This window comes from Mixophyes fleayi, chromosome 6 (assembly GCF_038048845.1).
Source record: "Mixophyes fleayi isolate aMixFle1 chromosome 6, aMixFle1.hap1, whole genome shotgun sequence".
In the NCBI taxonomy this organism is placed as follows: domain Eukaryota; kingdom Metazoa; phylum Chordata; class Amphibia; order Anura; family Limnodynastidae; genus Mixophyes; species Mixophyes fleayi.
The window spans coordinates 46,029,030-46,052,404 of NC_134407.1; the positions used below are offsets into that span (position 1 = coordinate 46,029,030).

The window sequence follows — 23,375 nt, forward strand, 5'->3', positions numbered from 1 at the left end:
AACACTTTTAACAATTAACAAATTAAATTAACGAATTAAAAACATCTTAGTATACCAAATTTCAGCCCTTTCTGAGTTTTTTCCCCCCACACACACACTAAGAATTTAGTAGGTCAGTGTATAACTCCGCCCAGCAGGTGGCGCTGCAGCTTGTTTTTTTTTTTTTGTTTTTTTCACACAGACACACGCCATTAGGCTTTTATATAGTAGATATTTGGGATCTTTGACAGTTTCAGAATTTAAAAGGAAAAAAAAAATGTAAGTTAGAAAGGAGCACAAACACCAAACAATTGTTTTTTGTGCAACTTGGTCCTTCTTATAGCTGGTCCACAGCTGTGACTACCATCATTACTTATCACCAATACATCCCGCTATCCATCAAAACCCTATTCTCATTTATCTTGATAAAGTCTATCAAAGTGTAGCTGTGCTGACAAGCCCCAATCTGTGTGTCTCGTACTGCGAACATATCACCTGAAATCAGAATATGTCAATGAGTTTGTGTGGAGAGGTCCCAGCCAAATCTGTATGACACAAGACATATGCCCCGAGTTATTATACACATAGGATCTGTGCCAACGGCTGTTAATGTTCTCACTGTCTGTGAACACGAACCTTAGGGTGTCTTGGGAACTCCACTCACAAGGGACTAGTTGTTCTTTTTGGTTTGATATCGACAGGAATATCATATACAGTCCATACATTATTTAGGCATTTTCATTCTACTGCAAATCACATACCAATCTATAATATGAAAACACCCTCAAACACACTGCTCCAAGCTCATCACCTATGCAGTATATTACAATCGTAGGAACGTGTGGCCCAGATTCCCACAGAACTCTCTGCCCCATAATCCCATGGGCACACAACCTCCTAATAATACACATTTTCTAGATGTGCTACATAATTCAAACAGGTAGTAAACCAATTATTAGACGTTAACATACATCAAAGCACGTACTACTGAGATAAATAATACACTTGAAAGAAATTATAATCCACTCAAATAAGATTGACAAAAGTACCAACACGTTTCTGATTTTTTTGGGCAATTTACAACAACTTTTTGCCTCCACTGACTGGAGCTCATAGGAATAAAACACTTTTGACATCATGTAGTGGAGGCCTGTCTACGGATTGTATACATAGACAGGTCAGTAGGTTGCTCATCTTTTTGGAATTAAATCTAAAGAAAACACTGCTACCAGTACTCTAAGGGGAAGTAAGAGCTTTTAGCTGTAGGCAAAACTATATGTCTGTAAAAGGTGCAAATTATGGACTACTTAACAAATGAGTTGGGAAATGTACAGCAGTTAACATGACTCACATGATTATCATAAAAAGAAAATCTCAAGCAAGTAAGTCAGAGTGTAAGCTAAATCCAACCCGAGAGCAGCTTACCTTTATAATGCCATTACGTCTCACTACTTGACAATCATAATTAATATGCCAATTACCAGGGCTTCTATTTTTTTTTATTTATTCTGTCGCCGCCTGCAGACTTTACTGCAATCCTATCTCCGCTGTTAATGTTGTACATCAATAGCAGCTGTAAGAATTTCTCTGTTTGCCTACAAAAAGGTTCTTGAGCCTTTAATACAATCAATATATAACTGCAGACCACTTTCTATATTAAGCTTTCTGTAAGGAAGCAGCATCGTGATAATACGATACAGGAAAGCATTTCGGTTGTAAGGAAGACTGTGGTTGTATATAAAAAAAACTGACATTTAAAGCACAAACTAAGCCAATATACAAATAGCACTTTCCATCTAACAGAATGTCAACATTACCTTGCAGTTGTAAAAGAATGTTGACAAGTGTATATGTGACAGATCGGAATGTGGCTCCTCCCGGTAATAACATCATATGGTGTAAATAAACGTATAGCACTATGCAATGAAAACAGGAACCTGCAGCTTTGGGGGATTCTCTGGTCCTAACAGTGAAGATAATAAGATAGGAGGTGACACTTCTGTGGACGACCACAAGGCCTGTAATATTATATGCAATCACGTTCAATGTTCAGTACATTAGGACACGAACACAAAGGTCAAATGTTAAACCTCTACTCTAGCATACTGACTAGCAGCTGCCTAAAAGGCAACACTGGATGCCCCACCAAGGTAAAACTCTGCGGGGGACATTGCACTAAAGCACCGATAACGTTTACGGGCACACAGGACAAACTGGCAAAGAGAAAAAAAAAAAAATGATACTATGTTAGTTCTGCCTTGGAAACACAAAATAACTATTCCTTTAGTATGGAATTGTAGTTCTGATATTGGATTAATAGTTAAAACCGTCCTATCTAAATGAGGAATTAATCCCAATAAGGCTTTGTATAGATTTAACTTTTCCACAATTTCCATTTATTTTTACAAACACGTGGATGTACATGGTATAACAGCTGGACAGTTATTACTAGTATTTAGTGACAGCGTTTGCAGCTATTGCTTTCAAACCACTGAGAATGCTGCCCTCTTCTGACGGTATATAAACACTTGCAGCTCAGCCGCTCTCCTTTCCTGCCTGCATTCTTCACTAATGACGAGAGATACCGCCCGACCCAGAAATGTACTGTACTAATAAAACCACTGAAGACTATCTGCTTAATAAAAACAAATAATTCCCCTTAGCATAGGTGACATAACTGGCTATAAAGAGGAGACTGGACATAGGGGAAAGTCAAAGCAGAGTTCAAAGGTCATAAGTTTAAATTTAGTTCCCTCAACTAAAGACAGTCTTTGTGCTGCTTCTTCTGCATATATTATATATGTGTTGTGATGGCTATTAAGCAAAATTCACAGGGTTGTGTCTTCCTTTGCCTGCTCAATCATTCTCAGATGGTCGAGATCTAGCCACATTTCTACTGATGCCATATTACAGCCCCTCTGACATGACACCACTGCCTCTAGGTCATGTCCATACACTGATTGTATTGGGAGATTATTATACATGAATAAGATTAACAGGAGGACATAGGGAGGAGAAAATATTGGACATAAACTCTCCTGTTACTGAAGTGAATGAAGTTCTGCAAGCAGATTGGTCCTTAGTAAAGCTGGGTACACACTATTACTTCAAATGCAATTTCTGTAACGATTTCACAAACGACTGAAAGTCCAGACGAGCATGCAGATTAATGTGTACACACCTACATGATTTACCTTCAGATCTGTGATCTTCATCTCTCATAACCATCTGCTGAAATGAACGTGACCCTGCACGCTCTACAGATATCTGCCTACACTGCTGGTCGTGAGGGCACACACACACCCACATTTGCCCGACATCGTTCCATCGTTGATCATGATTTTTAGACAGTTTATAAAACCAAAATCAGCAGATGCTTTGTGCTTTGGTACAAGAAAACATGATCATGAGAGCGTACACACTAATGCAATATCGTGTGATCTGCACGATAATTGCATCAGTGTTTACCTAGGGGTATATTTACTAAACTGCAGGTTTGAAAAAGTGAAGATGTTGCCTATAGCAACCAATCAGATTCTAGCTGTCATTTTGTAGAATGTACTAAACAAGTGAAAACTAAAATCTGATTGGTTGCTATAGGCAACATCTCTACTTTTTCAAACCTGCAGTTTAGTAAATATACCCACTAATCTTAGCCAGTCCTGAAACAGGATTATTGCCTTTTATTCATATCTGAACTTGTACATAGGACAGAGTACAAAAAGCAATAAAAATTGTGACTTTAATGGGACATTGATTTTAATGATGCAGACTAAAAAAAAAAAAAAAATTGTTAGAAATATATGCATATATTGAGCCCTGCTGTGTGAAAGACTTGATGCAAAACAAATTATTTAGCATTTTTGAACACATTTCATTTTTACTTCTGTGCATAAAAACTTAAGCTTATTAGTGTAACTACTAACATACAGGGGGATATAAAGGACAAACCCCTGTGCTTAAGCTGGGTACACACTACACTGTTTTTGTCCAATTATCGGCTCAAACAGCCGACATACGACCGCTCGTTCAAAAGTCGGGTCAGTGTGTGCAGTGACACGATGGTCGAAAGTCTGCCCAAATGGACGATTATCACCTCATTTGGTTGGTCGTACCGTTTAATATTTTCCTTCCAATCTCGTTTCCGCTGTGTAGTGTGTATAAGTTCCGACCAATCCACAACAGTGAGTACGAAATTACAGTCATTGCTCACGACAACATGGCTGTAAAAAGTCGCTAACGGGACGTCCACTCTTCCCTTTATCGTCCTAAACAGGGCTAGTGTGTATGCAGTCCATGGGCCGAGCGATCGGACCATCGGTCACATGTAAAATCGCTCGGCATAAAAAGTTGGTCGAAATTTCTGTAGTGTGTACCTAGCTTTAGTGTAGACTTTTCCTTGAAGTTTTAAAGTAATTCAGTTACAAAAAGTCTTTTCATCCTCCTGGATTACAATGGGTTGAAGCACAAATGCAGTTCCATTAAATACCACTAACAATTGTATCTTACAAGTGTGTGTATATAATATTTACATACTTACATACACAGTAAGGAAAGGAAAACATGTGTCACTCTGTTATAACTATCAAAAGGCATGGGTAATGTCTGTCATTTTTGTGTCTATTTAAGCACAGATTATATAGTCAGCTATTCTAAAAACAGCTTCAAAAGGAGAGAAAAGAACCTCATGCACAATGTAATCAATCCCCCACTGTAATAAGAACAAACATTAGCAATGTGCGGGAGACAATGGCTTACACTTAAGTGGATGATGTTTATATGTCATTGTTAATCAGAAATGAGAGTCCCACAGTACATTATTCCTACATGCAAACAGTCAACAATGATATTTACAAAACTCTCCCTAATGTTTGAAAAAGGCCACAGTAATTGTATTTAGAGAAGACAGGCTGTTCAGAGTTAAGAATATGATATCTTTAGGTTGATGTACAAAGCCATTTTGTAATTGTGCAATTTGCGAAGGCTCCAATATCAAACCTAATAGCTTAGGAACTAGAACCCCTAATTTAGCTTTATAACCAGGCAGCATTTCAAAATCATTTGATCTCTTCCATTAAAAGGCTTCAATGCACCTTTCAGGTCAGTAATAATACAGTACGTACAGATAGAAGATAAAACTAACAAAAGATGGCATATTGCTCAAACTTGTAGATTCAATTCAAATGATATATTATGTGAAGGTGTGACAATATTTACCATTATTTTCTTTTCTATATGAAACTTACATAGAATTAGTAATATCAACATGTATTTAGGGTCTAGTGTCCTATAGAAAGGTAAGTCTACTTTTATAATGTTTTTTCTTCATTTGTATTGGTCAAAATTGTTTAAAATGAAATGTGATAGATAGATATATATATCTATCTCTCATCATCATCATTTATTTATATAGCGCCACTAATTCCGCAGCGCTGTACAGAGAACTCATTCACATCAGTCCCTGCCCAAATTGGAGCCTACAGTCAAAATTCCCTAATATAGACATAGACACACACACACACTCACACACAGACACAGACAGACAGGGGGACAGACAGACAGAGACTAGGGTCAATTTTGATAGCAGCCAATTCACCTACTAGTATGTTTCTGGAGTGTGGAAGGAAACCGCAGCACCCAGAGGAAACCCACGCAAACACGGGGAGAACATACAAACTCCACACAGATAAGGCCATGGTTGGGAATCGAACTCATGACCCCAATGCTGTGAGGCAGAAGTGCCAACCACTAGGCCACTGTGCTGCCCGTGTGTGTGTGTGAGTGTGAGTGTGAGTGTGAGTGTGAGTGAGAGTGAGAGTGAGAGTGAGAGAGAAAGAGAGAAACAGGGGTGCCCACCAGTGTAGTATCATTAAGGACATAGTGTAGCCCAATACAAACAGTGAGTTATTCTGCGCACCAGATAGAGGACTACATCAAGTTCATCTGTATATATGTCCCAGTGAATGCAGGAGATCGACGCAAAGTGCCGATAAGTAATAGAACAAAAGAGAAACCAGAGATAGCGTAGCACTGTATGGTGAAAGTACGAAGATATATATATCACCCAACAGTGTACATGCGTGCCAGAAATAATAAAAGAAGGTCTTATCTGTGTAATCTCTTGTTATTCAGATCACTTCTGGTCCATATTATGGAAAAACAGAGAGGAAAAAAAAGCCATATAGTGTAATAAATTGGATGAAAGCAAATTGAATAATATTAACAAATTCACACTCACAATAGGCATGAATTAAAAAGACTTATCTGTAATCCTTCAGTTGTAAGTCCATCAGGATGAAAAGCAAAATACGATGGAGAGCCAGGTACACCAGGAACAGATATTCCATTAGTCAGGTGGAAAGTATCTCTTGAACAGAGAAACTTCATATTTGTTAAGACTATGTGTTAGGAACTCTTCCAGCCGGCACAACACAACCCGGAGTCTACTCTGCCAATCAGGTGTTCACTGGAGCCCCTGGTGGTGGGGACAGACTGGGCTGCAGACTGACAGAGGGTCGTGAAGTGTGTACCGGCTGGGGAGAACCCAGGCAAGAAGAATCAGGTCCACGCAGAGGTATCAGTATCGATGAACAAGCTGAGGTCAGAGGTCACAGGTAGAGAAGCGGAACGGGTAAACGAGCCAAGGATCAGGGTCACAGGAACAAAAGCGAAGTCCAATACAAAGCCAAGGGTCAAACACGGGTAGTCAAAACGTAGATAACAGGATACAGGAAATGGAACAAGCAGGTCAGCAGACTGGAGCACAGAAGCTATAACCGGCAATGAGGCAGCAGACCTCATTGCCTTAAATACAGACACAGACCAATCAGCAGTTGAACACACTCCTGCAGGTTAATTCCTCGTATTCAGCAGAGCCAATCAAGGCTTGCCCCTGACCTACACAGTTGTAGGCTAATGCCTGTTAACGCTAATGAAATCAGCCCACCGGCTGCCTATTATGCGCATGCGCCCGGCTACCAGCACCGCCGGGACGCAGCGCTTGTGTGGTAGCGTCTGGCCGTTACCTTGGCGACGGCCGGGCAGAGGGAGGAAATGACGTCCCGGTCGTCAAGGTGACGGCCGGGACGCCAGAGGGAGCCAAAAGCGAGCCGCGGCGGCTGCGAGTACCGCCGCGGCTCGTGACACTATGTTGTGATAAATTGAAGATTTTGGGCTAGATTTACTAAGCTGCGGGTTTGAAAAAGTGGGGATGTTGCCTATAGCAACCAATCAGATTCTAGCTGTCATTTTGTAGAAGGTACTAAATAAATGAAAGCTGAATCCGATTGGTTGCTATAGGCAACATCCCCACTTTTTCAAACCTGCAGCTTCGTAAACCTAGCTCTATGTCTTCTTAATTATTTGTCTGTTACTGGGGATATTTCTTTCTTGTCTTTCTTGAGCCCCCCTCGGTTGCCTCTTCTTCTACCAATCTACGTTTCAGCGGAGAGGCTAGCTGGATATTTTCTTTTATATAGTGTCTCTGATGGAACACTCTCCCTCGAGTGGCCTGACCATTTTTTATCTCTATATCTATCTCTATATTATGACTATTATTATACGACTTTACCTAGTTTCTACGGAGGGCTTACTAAATCTTTTTTCTCACCTTCCGAAGGAATCAGAAAGTAATCTGCACCCATTGTGAGGGCGTAAATAGAGAGGGCTGAGTTTGTTCTAGCAACTGTTATCCTGAGAGAAGTATGGCGTATTTAGTGCCAAGTACCTACATAACTATGGGATGGGGTCTTGAGATCCCTATAATGCTACTAGCTGGGAGTGAGGGAGCTCAAGGGTTTCATTGAAAACAACATTTAAGGGAGACTGCTTATAGCCAGAGTATTCTACTTCAAACTAATCTTCTTGGAGAAAAATGTGCATGCATGGTTTTCAGTATAAATCTCATTTGTCAGGCACTAGCATTGCTAAAGGAAAAATTATATACAGTCACTTGCTAATTCCAGGAAGAGGACATTAATGTGTTATTTAAATTAAAGGATTCAGACTTTCTATATTAAAGGAGAACTACCACAAATAAGATTAGTGAAAAACTATTTACGCTGAAGAATTCAAATGGCTGATGTCAAGCAGATGATATGGTGGTCGGGATTGGCAGATAAGTGCAAAGAGAGCTCACTTTAACAACACTGGTACATTTGATGCACTAAACAACATAGACAGGGGGTAGAATATACATTTTAGAGGCATTACTACTACTACTTCTAAAAAAAAAAAAAAAAATGTTTGTTAGTTTTCTTTCAGTGTAGTAGACACAGCAGACAACACTGGACAACGGCTGCACAGGATCCATTAGGAATAACATAGCACATGTTTCATCGCCTAACACACAGAATCCAAACAGACATTGGCTTTCATTTTCAAAACACTACTAGAATAATTACAGCATCTCATTGGTTGCCATGGGTTACATCACCTTTCTCTGTGCACAATACTGCAGAACATACACTATGGCAATACAGACCATAAAGCTGCTATATTTGCTACAAAGATGCATTTGAAACAAATAAAGTAACAATAGTTTGTTAATCTTCCAAGACTTCTACACCATTCACAAGAAATTGCAATTGAGAAACATATAGTCTCCTCTGTGATTTCCTTTTGATAATCTGATTTAGGTTGCGAGGCACAATTCTTCTATAAGTAGAGCAGAAAATCATATTTCCTGGAGAAGGAGCACATTAATTACATTACTGCAATATAAGTGAAGTAATTAACTTGGCGGCATGGGGGGGAGGTGTAGCATATTTTATTTATTTTTTTGGTCAGGCGAGCACTGACCATTATTGCTACATTACCAGTAAGAATTCTGCAACTACTGATATTTTTAGCTTTATATACAATCATATGGCGGTTTTTCACTTTTTGCAAACTAATGATTACTTACAACTAAATTCTAGTGCAATTATGGCTGAAAATCATTGGCAAAAAGATATAAAAAGCAAATAGAAGGGACCATACAGTGAGAACAAAGTTACTTCCCTTATTGCACAGTCAGATTCATTGTTCTCTTGTCGTATTCCAATACCACTAGAGATATAGCATGGGACATCGGGACATGGACTGACATATATAAACAATATGGACGTGATGATGCAGACACCATTTTCTTGTGGTCACCTGTGTGTGGACAGCATATAAGGCAATAGAGATAATACAGATATTGATCATTTACTATTTCTACCAAAACAACAATTATCTTCTTGTGGAGCCCTAAAACGCAGGCAAAAAGAAATGTCACTGAACAGCATAGAAAATAACTTTCTGTGCGAAACTTGATTGATGTTAACTCTATAGTACCCGCAACCATTCAAGCTGTCTGTGATGACATTCTGGATGGTCACCCTACAACCCAACTGTCGCCTGTACAATGCATTTAGCAGCTACACTTATTTTCCTCAGTAAATTGGTCCTCTAGTCTTGCTCTAATGGGTCAATCCTTCCATTGGATGCCTGTATAGTACTGAATTAGTTACAATATCCTTCAACTAAAATAAAAAGCAATTAACAACTGGTACTACCTGTTCTGACATGCCTTCAATATCTACTATTAATCTGTCTTTATTACCTGCTAGCACTCATCTATAAGACTTGGTCATGCAGTGCCAGGCTTTTGGAACTCCCACATTTCATCATTCTTTCTTCCAACTTTTAAATAGACCTGAACACACCTTTACAGGAAGGCTTACCAAACTCTTGTGTCACAACATCACATTACCATAGATAGATTTTTTCGGGGGGTTTTAATGTATATTGCTGCTAATGTCCTGTTGACATTAGCCTGATGATATCAGCTTCTAACATTGGTTGTAACACACAAATGTATACTGTAACTGCCCCCTCTCTCCTATCCCTCACCTGGTAATCCTCCCCTGTAATGTACCCCCCCCCCCCCCCCAACACATCCCCTCATGTACCTACCACTTGGTAAGAGTGGAGACGAGAGAACAGAATGCTAATGAGGGTTTATGACCTCTTTTGTACCTTCCACTGCACACACAATTTAGTGGAAACTCTTAAAAATATTTATTCCTTGGCCTGTACATCCTAAAAACATGATTTTGCCTCCATCAAATTTACACGCAGATACATGTGACAATATTAGATAAATTACTGGAGACAATGTGTTACTACTATTTCTTCACTAAGAAATTAGTATTTAATTTCAACATGTGTTAGGGATCTTCATCACCGATTATGTGTGCATGCAAACATCATCATCACCATTTATATAGCGCCACTAATTCCGCAGCGATGTACAGAGAACTCATTCACATCAGTCCCTGCCCCATTGGAGCTTACAGTCTAAATTTCACATACACAGACAGACATAGAGGGAGACTAGGGTCAATTTACTAGAAGCCAATTAACCTTCTAGTATGTTCTTGGAGTGTGGGAGGAAACCGGAGCACCAGGAGGAAACCCACGCAAACACGGGGAAATCATACAAACTCCTCACAGATAAGGCCATGGTCAGGAATTGAACTCATGACCCCAGTGCTGTACGGCAGAAGTGCTAACAATAAAGCCACCGTGCTGGTGATAGTAAGAATTAAGAAGTTTATTTCTTGGATATAATCTTTCTTTTATTAATTTATAGGACATGCTGTACTTTACAGCTAGTATCCCATGTAGGACTTCAAAAGAACGTCACATCTGCTGGCCCCGTGTGGAGTTGGATCAGACCCCAAGCTGTGACACAGCCCTTCAGTCCAGTTGACTGCACACGTCTTTGCTACGCTACTAAAATGTGGTTAATGCCTAACAATAATGCCGTCATTCTGTACTTTTCATCCACATATTTATATCATGAGGAATAACCTTTTATTTTTGCTACGCCTATACGAGACGAAGCTGCCCACTGCATAGTTGTGTCGTATGCAAAGGCAACACAAACAATCCTGAGTGATATAATGCAGATAGATGCTAAAAAGGATAAGAAGAAAAAAAAAAAAAAAGAGCTATATTAGTAAAAAGTTAAAAATTAACTTAAAGCAAAACCCATTTTAGTATGTCTCCATTTACTACAACTTTATTCTGAAACATTCATGTAAATGACATTGTAGAACTCCGAGTTTCAAGAAGGTGTTTGCCAGAATTGATGATCTAGTTGGTCCACGTTAAGGCTTAGGCTGGGTACACACTACAGAAAATTTCTCCAGATGCGATATAATTAATAATTTTATCAACGACCTTAAAAGAGTCCCGACCAGCATGCGGATTCACGTCTACACACGTTTTACAAGATTTACCGTCAGATCTGTGCTCTTCATCTGTCATAAACATCAGCTGGTAGTGGCTACATACACACTGCAGAATTGGGATGACATTGTTCCATCGTTGAACAAGAATAGCTCATTTTTAAACTGAAATGAAACAATACAATGTGCTTTTGGAACGTTAAGCGTTCATCGTTGGAGAGTACACACGAATGTTAATTCAGCTAGCTGCGCTGAAGCACAGAAGAGGACTCAAAGTGCATAGTCCATGGAAGCCAGGTGGTCGTAAAGCTATTTGGTGCATTGTATACAATTCTTCTATGTGTTCTACACTATATACCAGCCAAATATTATTTACAATAGGTTGGAGAAAAGAAGGCTTACATGTTTGTATTGCGTAACTCTTTGCCATTTTGCTGCTTTTAATATATGCCAAATTATGTTTGTGTGTGCAATTTAACACCCCAGGAACAGACCAGAAAGTAAGGAATATGGTATGTGGACATTTGTTATATCTAGGAGATTATATAGATCTCTCCAGAGGGAGACTATCTTAGGGCAACTAAACCAAATGTGGGACACCCCACAGAACTTCCAGCAATTGACAGAGGCATTCAAGAAAATCTTGTCTATCTATTTGGAGACTATGTGCCAGTTTTCCATAAGGCTCCTACATATAGAGCTTTGTGCTATATTATACCTAGTGTATGTCCATACCCCTGTTTCCAAGATCTCCATCTTCCTCCCATCTGAGCTCATGAGAGTCTTTTGGTGCCTGACTGGTCGATATTAGGAGGTCATATATGGTTGAAATTAGACCTCTTGTGGGAGCCTGACTGTGGCACAATGATTCCAGTAGGGAGGTCTGGGTAATGGTGCCCGTTCTATGTACTGTGATATAGAGAAACATTGTATAAGCTCAGAACTCTGGAAAGAATTGTATGGCGACTATATCTATCAGGAACTGAATATTGCGTTTAGTCCAGTTCACAAACCACTTTGGATATAGTCCTGGTTTGAAGACTGGATTATTCAATAGCAAGGTCAATACGGGACAATTCAAGAGTAGGTGGTAAAGACGGGTGAAACAATCCGATATCACAAGTGGAAATCTTATGGTGGGAAGTTGTTTGACTATACCAGGCCTGTGTTGGACCACAACAGAGTAGATGTAAAGTGCAGGCCAGTCAAGTCTGCTTCAATTACAGTCTGCAAAATGTGACACTTTTTATTTTAAAATATGTATACCAGCGGAGTACATAGTCATATACATTTGAGAATCCCCCAATGTAAATAACTGGTGATAGCATTTTTTAATTCCTTCCTTGAAATCTGATCTTAAACATATACCCTAATCCCATATAAAGCCAGTAACCCAGCTCAGGACAGTCTCAGTTACGTTTCTATAGATTGCCGATGACAAAGATTGTTTCAGGAAGGGAAAAAAATAAAACCGCTGAAAGCTACAAAGTGCAGGAAGTAATTGGTTCAGTTATTTCTAAAGCTTAAGGGGGAAATTGAATTCCCCCCAGAGTAGCGGCACAATAACTATTACCTTCAATACGGTAAAATCAATATGACCTTCTACTCGCGCCTCAAAAAGCTGGCGTTGAAAGTACCGTAATAACGGTAATAGTGCGCAGGACACGTTACTTTTGCAGTAACGCAGACAATTGAATTCCCCCCAAAGAGTTTTAAATCTTCCCTTTTAACGCATTTTATATATTCATAGGTTTTGCTTCCTGCTTTATCCCAGACCTCCCCTGTAGAAGCCAAAAGTGCGCACACTAAGGCGTCCTGCTGCCCTTCTGAGCTCTATTCGCTTGATGCAGGACACAGTACAAGCGGAGGTGAAACCAAACTTGGAGTAGGGATCATTCATCCTTGTAGGGAATAGCACAATTACAAGCACAAGTGGTCCTTGAGAACGGATGAAAGACCATGGACACATCATGCGCTATGTCTATCTGTACATGATCAGTCCCTCTCTATGACCACATGGCTGTATAAAGAGATTATAAAACACAAATGTCTATTATATTACGGAAGATGCTAAAATGGAAACCGTGCACTGCTAGCTAAGTGATCATTTCACATATCTTCCAACCCATTTATTCTGCTCCTGCTATTTATTTTCTAATTGCAATTAAATGAGCTCTAACAGATGTTTTCTTATTTTATTCAGCCCAGATTACTGCACTGCAATATACACAAGCAAAATATCATGTTGCACTAGTTGAAATAGTGCAATTACTTTATTTTTCCTGGGAAACCAAGTTATTGCACTTTCGTTGTAAGCTCCTCATATAGAATGATGTTATAAATCACATAGTATACCAGAACAAAGGTAGTAAACAAACGTCCTCACAACATTAAGGTTAAAAGCTTTGTACTGTGTTGTTTTGGAAGTAGCACGCAGCTAAGAACCGTACCAGTCTGGGAGGAAAGTACATCTTCCAGAATGCTGATGTTACTGCACTGCTATTGGAAATCACAGAGATCAGTTCTTCAGTTCTTCTGCTGTTCTTATCCCAAGCTCACTTTTAGACATGCATCTGTCTAGAGCAATTTATCAAATAAAAGCAAATGGCTGTGGTTTTAGCTAAACAATCTTAGTAAATATCCCTTACGGACTGTACAGTTTACCCCAATAGCTTAGTTATCATGGTCACAGGAAGAACAGAAAAACATAGCGTAAGCTATAAACTCAAGAATAAACTTCTGCAGAAACATTCCAACGAATGGGAAACCTCTCCTGCTTCATAGTTGAGCGTTTCAGAGCACTGTGACGTGAATACAGTGTTTTAGTAGGTGAAGCAAGTTACAGGGAAACAGTGTTTTCTGTTCACACTAATGCAAGTGTTTCACCGTTTATAAATAGTACTTTTCCCTGGCACCAGCAGTTGTTCTATTTGTATAGGTAGAACAGGTCACGGTATTATAAAATATGTAAGTGGATGAATGTTTACTACCTATAAAATAAATCTGTTATTTTGTTTATTGCACTTTGATCAACCAGTTTCTTTTCAACTGAGTTGGACAGCATATGTAAGATTACTTTCTATTATTATTGTGATATATTTCAATGATGGGCAACTGCTCTTTCTTCCAGGGAGCAAACTGCACTCCTTCCGCCTCATTCCCCTCTTCCGCAATGCAGAAGTCGGCGGCTCCCGATCTTCCTTATTCTCTCTTTAATCAGAGCAGAGATTGAAGACAGGAACAGCTGGGGGCCGCGGGTGGAGGCTCGGCGGGCCGCCTGTTGCCCACCACTGATCTACGGCATATTGGACGCAATCATGAGAATAGCTTTATCCTATATGTAACATTTCTAGATAAGGAAAATTCTGCTAAACTTTTATAAATAAAGAGGTACTTCGAACAAGGATAAAAATCCCCTACACTAGACCATAAAAGATTACAAAAAACATAGAATAACAAAGTAGGCAGCAGGGTGAAGCAGAACAGTCAGAAATGAAAACGGAGGCTGGAGGCTGTCAATACAAAACCTGGAGAAACACAGATTCATTAGAGGGAGTTCCACATATCCAGGTATGTACTTCCTTACAAGGGACACCATCATTAAGGCTAGGTACACACCGGTCCAATGATTGCACGAAAAACCTCCAATCAGCCGACATCCGACCGCTTGGTCAGATATCGTGTGAGTGTGTATAGTGACACAATGCTCTAAAGTCGTCCCAAAGTGCCGCTCATCATTTCATTTGGTTGGTCGTACTGTTTAATATTTTCCGACCAATCATGTAGTATGTATGCACTCATGCTCACGATCTCCATAGAGTTTACAGCGATGAACGTCCCGGTGAATAAATGTAGAGTGCTGTAGAAGGAATAATTCATTTGCTTGTTCTGAGACAGAATATTTTGTTTCAGAGTCACAGAAGATAATGAAATTCATTAGGACATGTGGATAACTATAACAAGGCGGATTTAATCAGTGTGACAATGTGACAGTAGTGAATGAATGAGTATTGTGCTGTCATTCTCCGGACTAGAGGACCAGATGAAGAGCACAGATCTGAAGGTAAATCGTGTCAGTGTGTATGGATGAATCACCAGACTGATCGGACCTGGAGTCGTAGGTACAATCGTTAGAGATAAGACATCAGTCAGAAAATTCTTCAGTGTGTACCAAGCCTAAGCACACCTACCAGGGCTGTTTCAGTACTATGCCGTCTCCTGAATCCTGACTACAATGGATCATAAACATTATGGGTTGAATACAAAAAGACATTGTGTTTCTTCCTTTAAGACCTTTAGTTGAGTGTAGTACATTCAGCTGGGCAATATTTTTAAAGATAGGGAAATTGGGGCCCAATTATTCAAAAATTCTCAAGAAAACGGGTTTTTCTGTTAATTTTCCTTTCCATGTTCCATAAACAAACTCAAGCTCAATTTGTGGCATGTTAAATTAGCAGATCATGGCGTCAAGATAACTATAAAAGAGTAATAGGGCGGCTACAAAAATTATTCACACCCTTTGATAATTAACATTTTATTTTCTTACATCATAAAACCAAAAGTAATTTGCTTGGTGATTCTTACTAGTGATCAGCATAAAATACTCTATGACAGTGATCGGCAACACCAGATCCTCCGAACGTTCACCTGTGGCCCCCAGCTCCTTCCTGCTTGATTGACAGACTTTATTGTTATAGCTTGTAACACAGGTTTAAAATGCATGCTGATATGTTATTACAGATAGGCAATCAGGTATCAGGTTGCTAATCACTGCTCTATGATTTCAAATAGTAACCCTTCAAAGGTTTTTTTTTTTTTTTTTTTTAAAACCCTGGCACAATAACTTGTCTTCAGAGTTTACATAATTGACTGGAAGCCACCTGTCTACAATGACAGAGTTTCAACTAATTTTAAAATAAATGGAACTGTCTGTGAGAGGTTCCACGGCTGATTAGGGCATTTCCAAACAAGAGATTCATCATGAAAATCAAAGAACATTCACAGCAAAAGCTTTTTGAAATTTGACAATCAGGGGAAATATATAAGCAGATTTCAGAAACGTAATATTCCCAGGAGCACTATCAAGTTAGAAACGGAAATAAAAATGACAACTGTACACTTGTCTAGAATAGGTCATGCTCAGTGCAATAAGGGCACTTCTTAGGGACTCCACTAGAGGCCTATGGGAACTCTGATAGAGTTAGTCTTCCATGGTGAAGATGGGAAACACTCTCCATGGGGCAATAATAGCCTGGTTATTTCACAGATAGGGGATAATTCAATTGGCCGCGTTACTGGTAAAAGTAACGCGGCCTGAGCATTAATACCTTTATTACAGTAATAACGCGCTTTTTTACCGTTGTTACGGCAGTTTTAACTCGGCTTTCTGCTCGAAGGTCAGGGAGCTGCGAGCAGAAAGCCAGGTTAAAAATCAAAATCTGCACTGTAAGGGACTTAGTAAAGAAGAATGGTCATAAATTGCAGATTTCAGTTGGCTGTACCCTACCAACTATGCACAAATGCAGCTAAATTCTGTTCATCAAGTATTACAAGGAGGTGGGGGATTGACTATTTATGTAATCAATTATTATCCATTTTTATTTTTAAATTAAGCAAAACATTTAGGTTTTATTTTTTTATTATTTGTAATTACAGAGTATTTTGTGTTTCCCATATAAATTAATTTTGACTCAATGTACAAAATAAAATATGTATACTTTTTATGGCCTCTGTAGATGGATTCTGTTCAAGCTAACATTTTTAAAATGATGAAACAGAAATGTTAAACATACTAAAATATATGCTACAGGTTATCGGCATTACTTTAAAATTTCATTCATACCCTATTTCACCAATTAGTACAAGAGTATGCTTATGATTCCTTTAACCATGTTAATAGGAAAACATAAAATAAGGCTATGGCTTTAAGTTATGCAGTAGGGTTTAAGTGGGGGTTTTTTTGCTTGTTTTTTTTCTGACAGTATTTATTTTTAAACATATAAATGATCCTCTGAGTAGAATTGTATGAGGTATTAACCACTGTTCAGTGACACAAGTAGGCAAAAAGGACACTGTGCACAGCTTTGTATATTCAATGCCAGCTCTGACCCCACATAAACACACTGAAAATCACTTTCCCTGTGTAATGCATGCCTCAGTGTAATACATACCCAGATCTCTTCACTCATCTGGAGAGCTGCCAAATATACCAAAGCACCAGCAACGTGCTGGTACTATGTCTCCCCAGAGATGGCTGCATAAATGCATCTAACTAGCACAAGTAGTTCGGAGTGAAAAAACAGTTTGTAAATACTAAATAGTCCATGTCTTATAGGCAGGATTATAATCAACATGCAACATACATAAAGACAACCTTGTTTTACATTAAACGAAATCCTATGGACTCATTCTCACATATGATCTAGGAAAATGGATGAAACTTAATACGTGCTTTTAATGGTTTCCCATTTTTCTACAATCTATTGTACTGGTAGAATGCCTTAACAGATGAGAAATAGGGCACGCTGTGTTTTAAACATACCGTTAACAGTCTAGAAAATCAATGGTGGGAATGACACTATTGACTCTGATTTGCCCTATTTGTAAAGCACACTTCATGGATTTATTACCATGGATTGGTGTAAACAAGCCCTTAATATTTAGTGCTCTCAGCATTTTTACTTTTGTATGTGAATTTATGAACATGTCAAATATATAGTCCCAAACATATAAAACCAATGCAGTTTGCTTTTCAATGAATGGAATTCCTTAGCCATTAGTATATAAATAAGTACACTAATAAAGAACACCGCCAAATTTGGCAGATTGAGAAAGTTTGCAATTGAAATTAAAAAAAAAACATTCCCATCACAAATATTGGACACACCTGTAACCACAATTATTTTTTGCAGTATAGGAACTTGTTATAAGTTATTTCCCTTTAAAAAAAAAAATGACTATGTATTTTTTAAGAAATCTATAGTTTTAACTAATCCACCATAGTGACAGCAGTGTTGATCAAACAGATTGTTCCAACCCAAGATAACATTTCAATTTCGCAAGACATCCTAGATAAGTTTACACAGGTAATTCCCTAGACCTAAATATATTTAAAGTATAAGTCAGTGGTACCCAAACTGTGTGCCTCGGCTCCCTGGGGTGCAACGGCGATCCCACAGGGGTGCTGCAGCCAGGGCCGGTGGTAAGCAAGGCGGGGGGCTATTTGGTAATTATTTTGGCTTAGGGGTGCCTTGAAAAAATTAAGGAGACCCTAGGTGTGCCTCAAAGTGAGAAAGTTTGGGATCCACTGGTATAAGTAATGGGGCTGGCCAGTATCAATGATTTACATTCTTGAGAGGCTGTACCAGATGTGCATGCAATCTGTAAACCCCCCACAAGGGTGTCAGAGGTTAGCAATGCCCTGGCACCAGTAGATTGGATCTTACTACTATATTACACCATGGCAGTGCCAGTGACCTCAGTCTGCGCCCAGGAGCACTGCCAGTCTCTCCAGCCTGCTCCCATCACCTAAGGATACCTCTAATCACACAGCCTGCTCCCACCAGCCGAGGCATCTCCAGCCTCCACCAGCTTCTCCTGCCCCCGGGCAGCACTGCCTGGCAGCGCCAGCCTGCTCCTATCACCCGGGGCACCGTGCATGGGTACTCACCTGCACCAGGAGGAACAGGTCCCGTAGACCGTCTGCAGAGATGATGTGTAGGTCCGGTGATGCCCGTCGGGTAGACGGATGGAGGAGGCAGGCTCTCCCCGGGTCACTTGGAGGGCTTCTCCCTAGGGCTTCCCGGAGTGAGGGACAGAGGGAGAGGGCGGCAGAGATCTCTCCTGCCCACAATTCACAGCGTTACTATCAGACTGGGAGACTCCGTTATGACAGCAAGAGGAGCTGAGCAGCAACATGCAGCCTAGAAAAGTCTGGCGCCATCTAGCGGACAACGCCCTCACCTGCACCGTCCAACTATCCCACTGACAACATAAACACAAGATGACGGGACCAGAGCGATGTACAGCGAGGAGAGACTCAGACAGATGTCTGACTGGTGATGGGGACTCTTCCTACCTCTCATACGGATGGCAGCCCGCTAGCTCTGGCTGGTACCAGGTTGTATGCAGCTCAGCTACTAAACTAGGCGGCACTGGGGCTTTGAAAATAGTAAGATGTGTATTATGTATACTAATAGTTGCCAAATTTCCCTCATTTTGGGAAGTCTTGAGAATGCCACTAATATTAAATTCTGATCAACTGTACATTGCAATTTTGTTGGTATCTATATTGACTGTACATTTTGCATTTTTTAATATTTTCTAGACTAAAGTAAATATATGTAGAAGAGGAATATTTAAAATTGCAACTAAAAAAGGTATAGCCATGCAGACCTAACATCTGACAATTAGGATTGTAAATAATAATTTAATCATCATTTATTTATATAGCAATTTGTTAGTAGCCAATTAACCTACCAGTATGTTTTTGGAGTGTGGGAGGAAACCAGAGCACCCAGAGGAAACCCATACAAACACAGGGAGAACATACAAACTCCTCACAGATAAGGCCATGGTCAGGAATTGAACTCATGACCCCAGTGCTGTAAGGCAGAAGTGCTAACCATTACACCTCCGTGCTGCCCCAATGTGCTAAGATGCATCTAACCTATAACAAAATACCCATGTAAATTATACTTATATGTGGAGCACTATGGGCCCGATTTATGTTTGGACATAAGTCTATTCTTACGTGAAATAGCTCCCCCCATTCTCAGACACAGACCTTATGCCAGTGAATGTAATTGTATGACCAGGTGGAACATTGATAAAATGAGGAACAAACATTTTCTGTGGGGCAAACATAGTCGGAATTTCCGATAAAAAGACATCTTAGGACTATTAAGTTGATTTATGATTATGACTAAAACCAAACATTTTCCCTATATTACATTAATTCTTTACTATGTGCATTGTTTGATGGCTGTATATGCACATTTGTTGCTTTTTTACCCAAAAAATTTTTATAACCACAGGTGCAGATACCAAGGAAAGTGCACACGTTGAATATGTGCATTACTATGTATCTGAGCTGATTTGAGTGACTCAATTACATTTTTTAAGTATATCTAATGGGGAAATGTTATTGCATATATTTACATTGCAAAACAGCTGAAGGAAATTTAAATTTAAGTTGCCTTTAGCGTCATGTAATACTGGGAAAAGTAACACCAGTGGGGAACATGGTCATTTCAAGAACAAGGCAGACAAGAGTTGTCCGAGTTAGACATGAAATTTGTGCTGGTTTGTGATCAAATGATAAAAAAATGTAATAAAGAGGATTTCCTGTCGTGTGGCTGTGCTATACATACATTTATAACGTCTGATATATTTTGTATTTATTTTTTTAAGAACAAGATCCTCTTTTTACATACTCCAAGACAAATATTTTTTTTTTGGGGGGGGAGCTGGGGCTTGTATCAAAAGACTTACAGTACATCCAACCGTATGTACCCAAAGCAGTCATTTGGTTCAGGCTCCCCAGTAAAGGAAATTGAAATCTCTGTGCTCAAAGCTGGGCCACCTTAGGTCATGTATCAAGCCCAGTAAACATAAATCAGGATATTTAAAATAAGTTGAACCATATGGGTTATAAAATCATTTTTAAGGGGGGGAAACCTATCAAAGGTTAATTTTGACCAAAATTTCTTTTTTTTACAAGGGGATTTTCTAATTTAGTAAAGGCAAATCACATACATCTCATTACTTTTATAAACCTCCACAAACAAGCAAAAAAATGCTCCATATCAAAAATCAGCAATCTGTGCTTTGTGGCGTAAATATACCAGATGCAATCTATTAAAGGGCAATTTGCAAAATAACCATGAAAAGCTCCACAATAATCTCACTCAGTCATTCAGTTTGCCTGCAAACCAGTGAGACTTCATATTAATTTCAATAGATAATGCATTTGAATGAGGGGCAGAAAGGCCATAGAAATGCAATGATCTTATCTCCCATTTACTTTTCTTTTCCGTCTTCTGCAGCACCCAGTGCATGCATTTGGTCTGAAAAGCAGTGCAGAGTGTGTCAGCATCTGAGAAGAGCAACTACAGCCTTGGTGCCAGAAATTCATACATTTTATACCAGTGTGAGCCTGTGACATGTAACTAAACTGCGTGAGCCACTATTTATTCCTTGAAAATACGTATCATCTGACATACATACAGTGGCTATTTTGTCATTGTTTTACACGTTATCTTCATTCTGAAATTAGTATCACTACTCAACACAAAATAATCTATAATGTTGATTACAACAAAAAAGGAAAAATCTATTTCTTAATTGCAAATACAATTAGACAATAATTGGTTACATAAGTAGTCATTCCCTTGTCTTAATACTTGGAAAAAGTTAAAATTACAGTTGTGAGTCTATTTAATAATACAGGGCCTGATTCATTAAGGATCTTAACTTAAGAAACTTCTTATTTAAGTCTCCTGGACAAAACCATGTTACAATGCAAGGGGTGCAAATTAGTATTCTGTTTTGAACATAAGTTAAATACTGACTGTTTTCCCATAGAAATTAGTGTATGTCTCTGTTACAAATCAGGGTACCTGTATCAAACCTGATTAGTGCTGGAAGACCAGAGGTGCGGAGTCTAATGGATTCCCCGGAGTTCACCAAGAACCGCCACAAGGCGGGATGGGCTTTGCTGCCAGGAAACCGCAGGTCCCAGCCCTCAGGACTGCTTCGGGATGTGATACTAGGTCCGAGTCAGAGGAGGAGGTCTTGAGAGAACTGAGGAATCTGTTGTTGAATAGAATGTAGAAAGAAGTCTGCAGGAGGACAGCTGGACCGAAGTGATGCGGAGAGTAGTCAGACATGCCAGGAACTGGTACACGGATATCAGGCAGAGAATAGTCAGACACGCCGGGAACTGGTACATGAATATCAGGCAGATAGTAGTCAGACACGCTGGGAACTGGTACACAGATATCAGGCAGAGAAGGACACTAGGATGTTCCACAGACTTGGTCAGACAAGCGATACTGGTACACGGTTCAGGCAATGAAGTACACTAGGATGTTCCACAGACTTCATCAGACAGGTGATACTGGTACACAGGGAGATCCAAGATTTAAGATAACAACAGAGAACAACAGGGAGTCAGAGGCACAGCAAACTAGTTGCACTGACACCAGGCAAGTGTCAGTGCAGGTTTTAATAGGAGGAGCTTTATAGAAAAAGGAAGAAAAGGTTGACATTTGAAAAAGATGCACTACAACTCTCCAGAGTCGTGGGCATATATTGTACCATACATTGAGTGTTAAAACTTAACTTTTATTACATTCTAAAATAATAAAGGATAGCGAAAATATAAAGTGACTATAGTGCCTAGGTTCCCAAACTGTGCGCCGCGGCTCCCAGGGGTGCCGCGGCGCTGTCACAGGGGTTCCGTGGACAGGAAGGAAAAAGAAAAACAACTACTTACCAATCCGGCGGCGCCCGGGACCCAACATCCTCCTCCTTCCTCGTTTCTCACTGAATGCCGGGCGTGACGTCACATTCGGATTGGTAAGTAGTTGTTTTTTTCTTCCTGTCCACGGCAGGGGCACAGCGAGGGGCAGAGGCTGAGGACACAGCGAGGGGCAGAGGCTGAGCGGACAGAGCGGGCAGAGGCAGAGCGGGCAGAAGCTGAGGACACAGCGAGAGGCAGAGGCTGAGGGGACAGAGCGGGCAGAGGCAGAGAGAACAGAGCGGGCAGAGGGGACAGAGCGGGCAGAGGCTGAGGGGACAGAGCAGGCAGAGGGCACAGCGAGGGGCAGAGGCTGAGGGGACAGAGCGGGCAGAGGCTGAGGGGACAGGGCGGGCAGAGGGAACAGAGTGGGCAGAGGCTGAGGGCACAGCGAGGGGCAGAGGCTGAGGACACAGCGAGGGGCAGAGGCTGAGGGGACAGAGCGGGCAGAGGCTGAGGGGACAGAGCAGGCAGAGGCTGGTGGGATATGGCGGGCAGAGGGAACAGAGCGGGCAGAGGCTGAGGGCACAGCGAGGGGCAGAGGCTGAGAGGACAGAGCGGGCAGAGGCTGAGGATACAGCGAGGGGCAGAGGCTGAGCGGGCAGAGGCAGAGCGGGCAGAGGCTGAGGGGACAGAGCGGGCAGAGGCTGAGGGGA

At 40.3% G+C, this 23,375-nt stretch overlaps 1 protein-coding gene across 2 annotated transcripts in view; it reads right to left on the reverse strand.

Annotated features, from left to right (window-relative positions):
- SGMS1 (sphingomyelin synthase 1) overlaps positions 1-19,068 on the reverse strand; it is a 186,105-nt gene extending 167,037 nt beyond the window's left edge. For both annotated transcript variants that reach the window (XM_075216390.1, XM_075216386.1), the window contains exon 1: positions 18,868-19,068. The gene's annotated coding sequence lies outside the window, so the exon portion shown is untranslated. The remainder of the gene's footprint in view (positions 1-18,867) is intronic.
- Between the last annotated feature and the right edge of the window lie 4,307 nt (positions 19,069-23,375).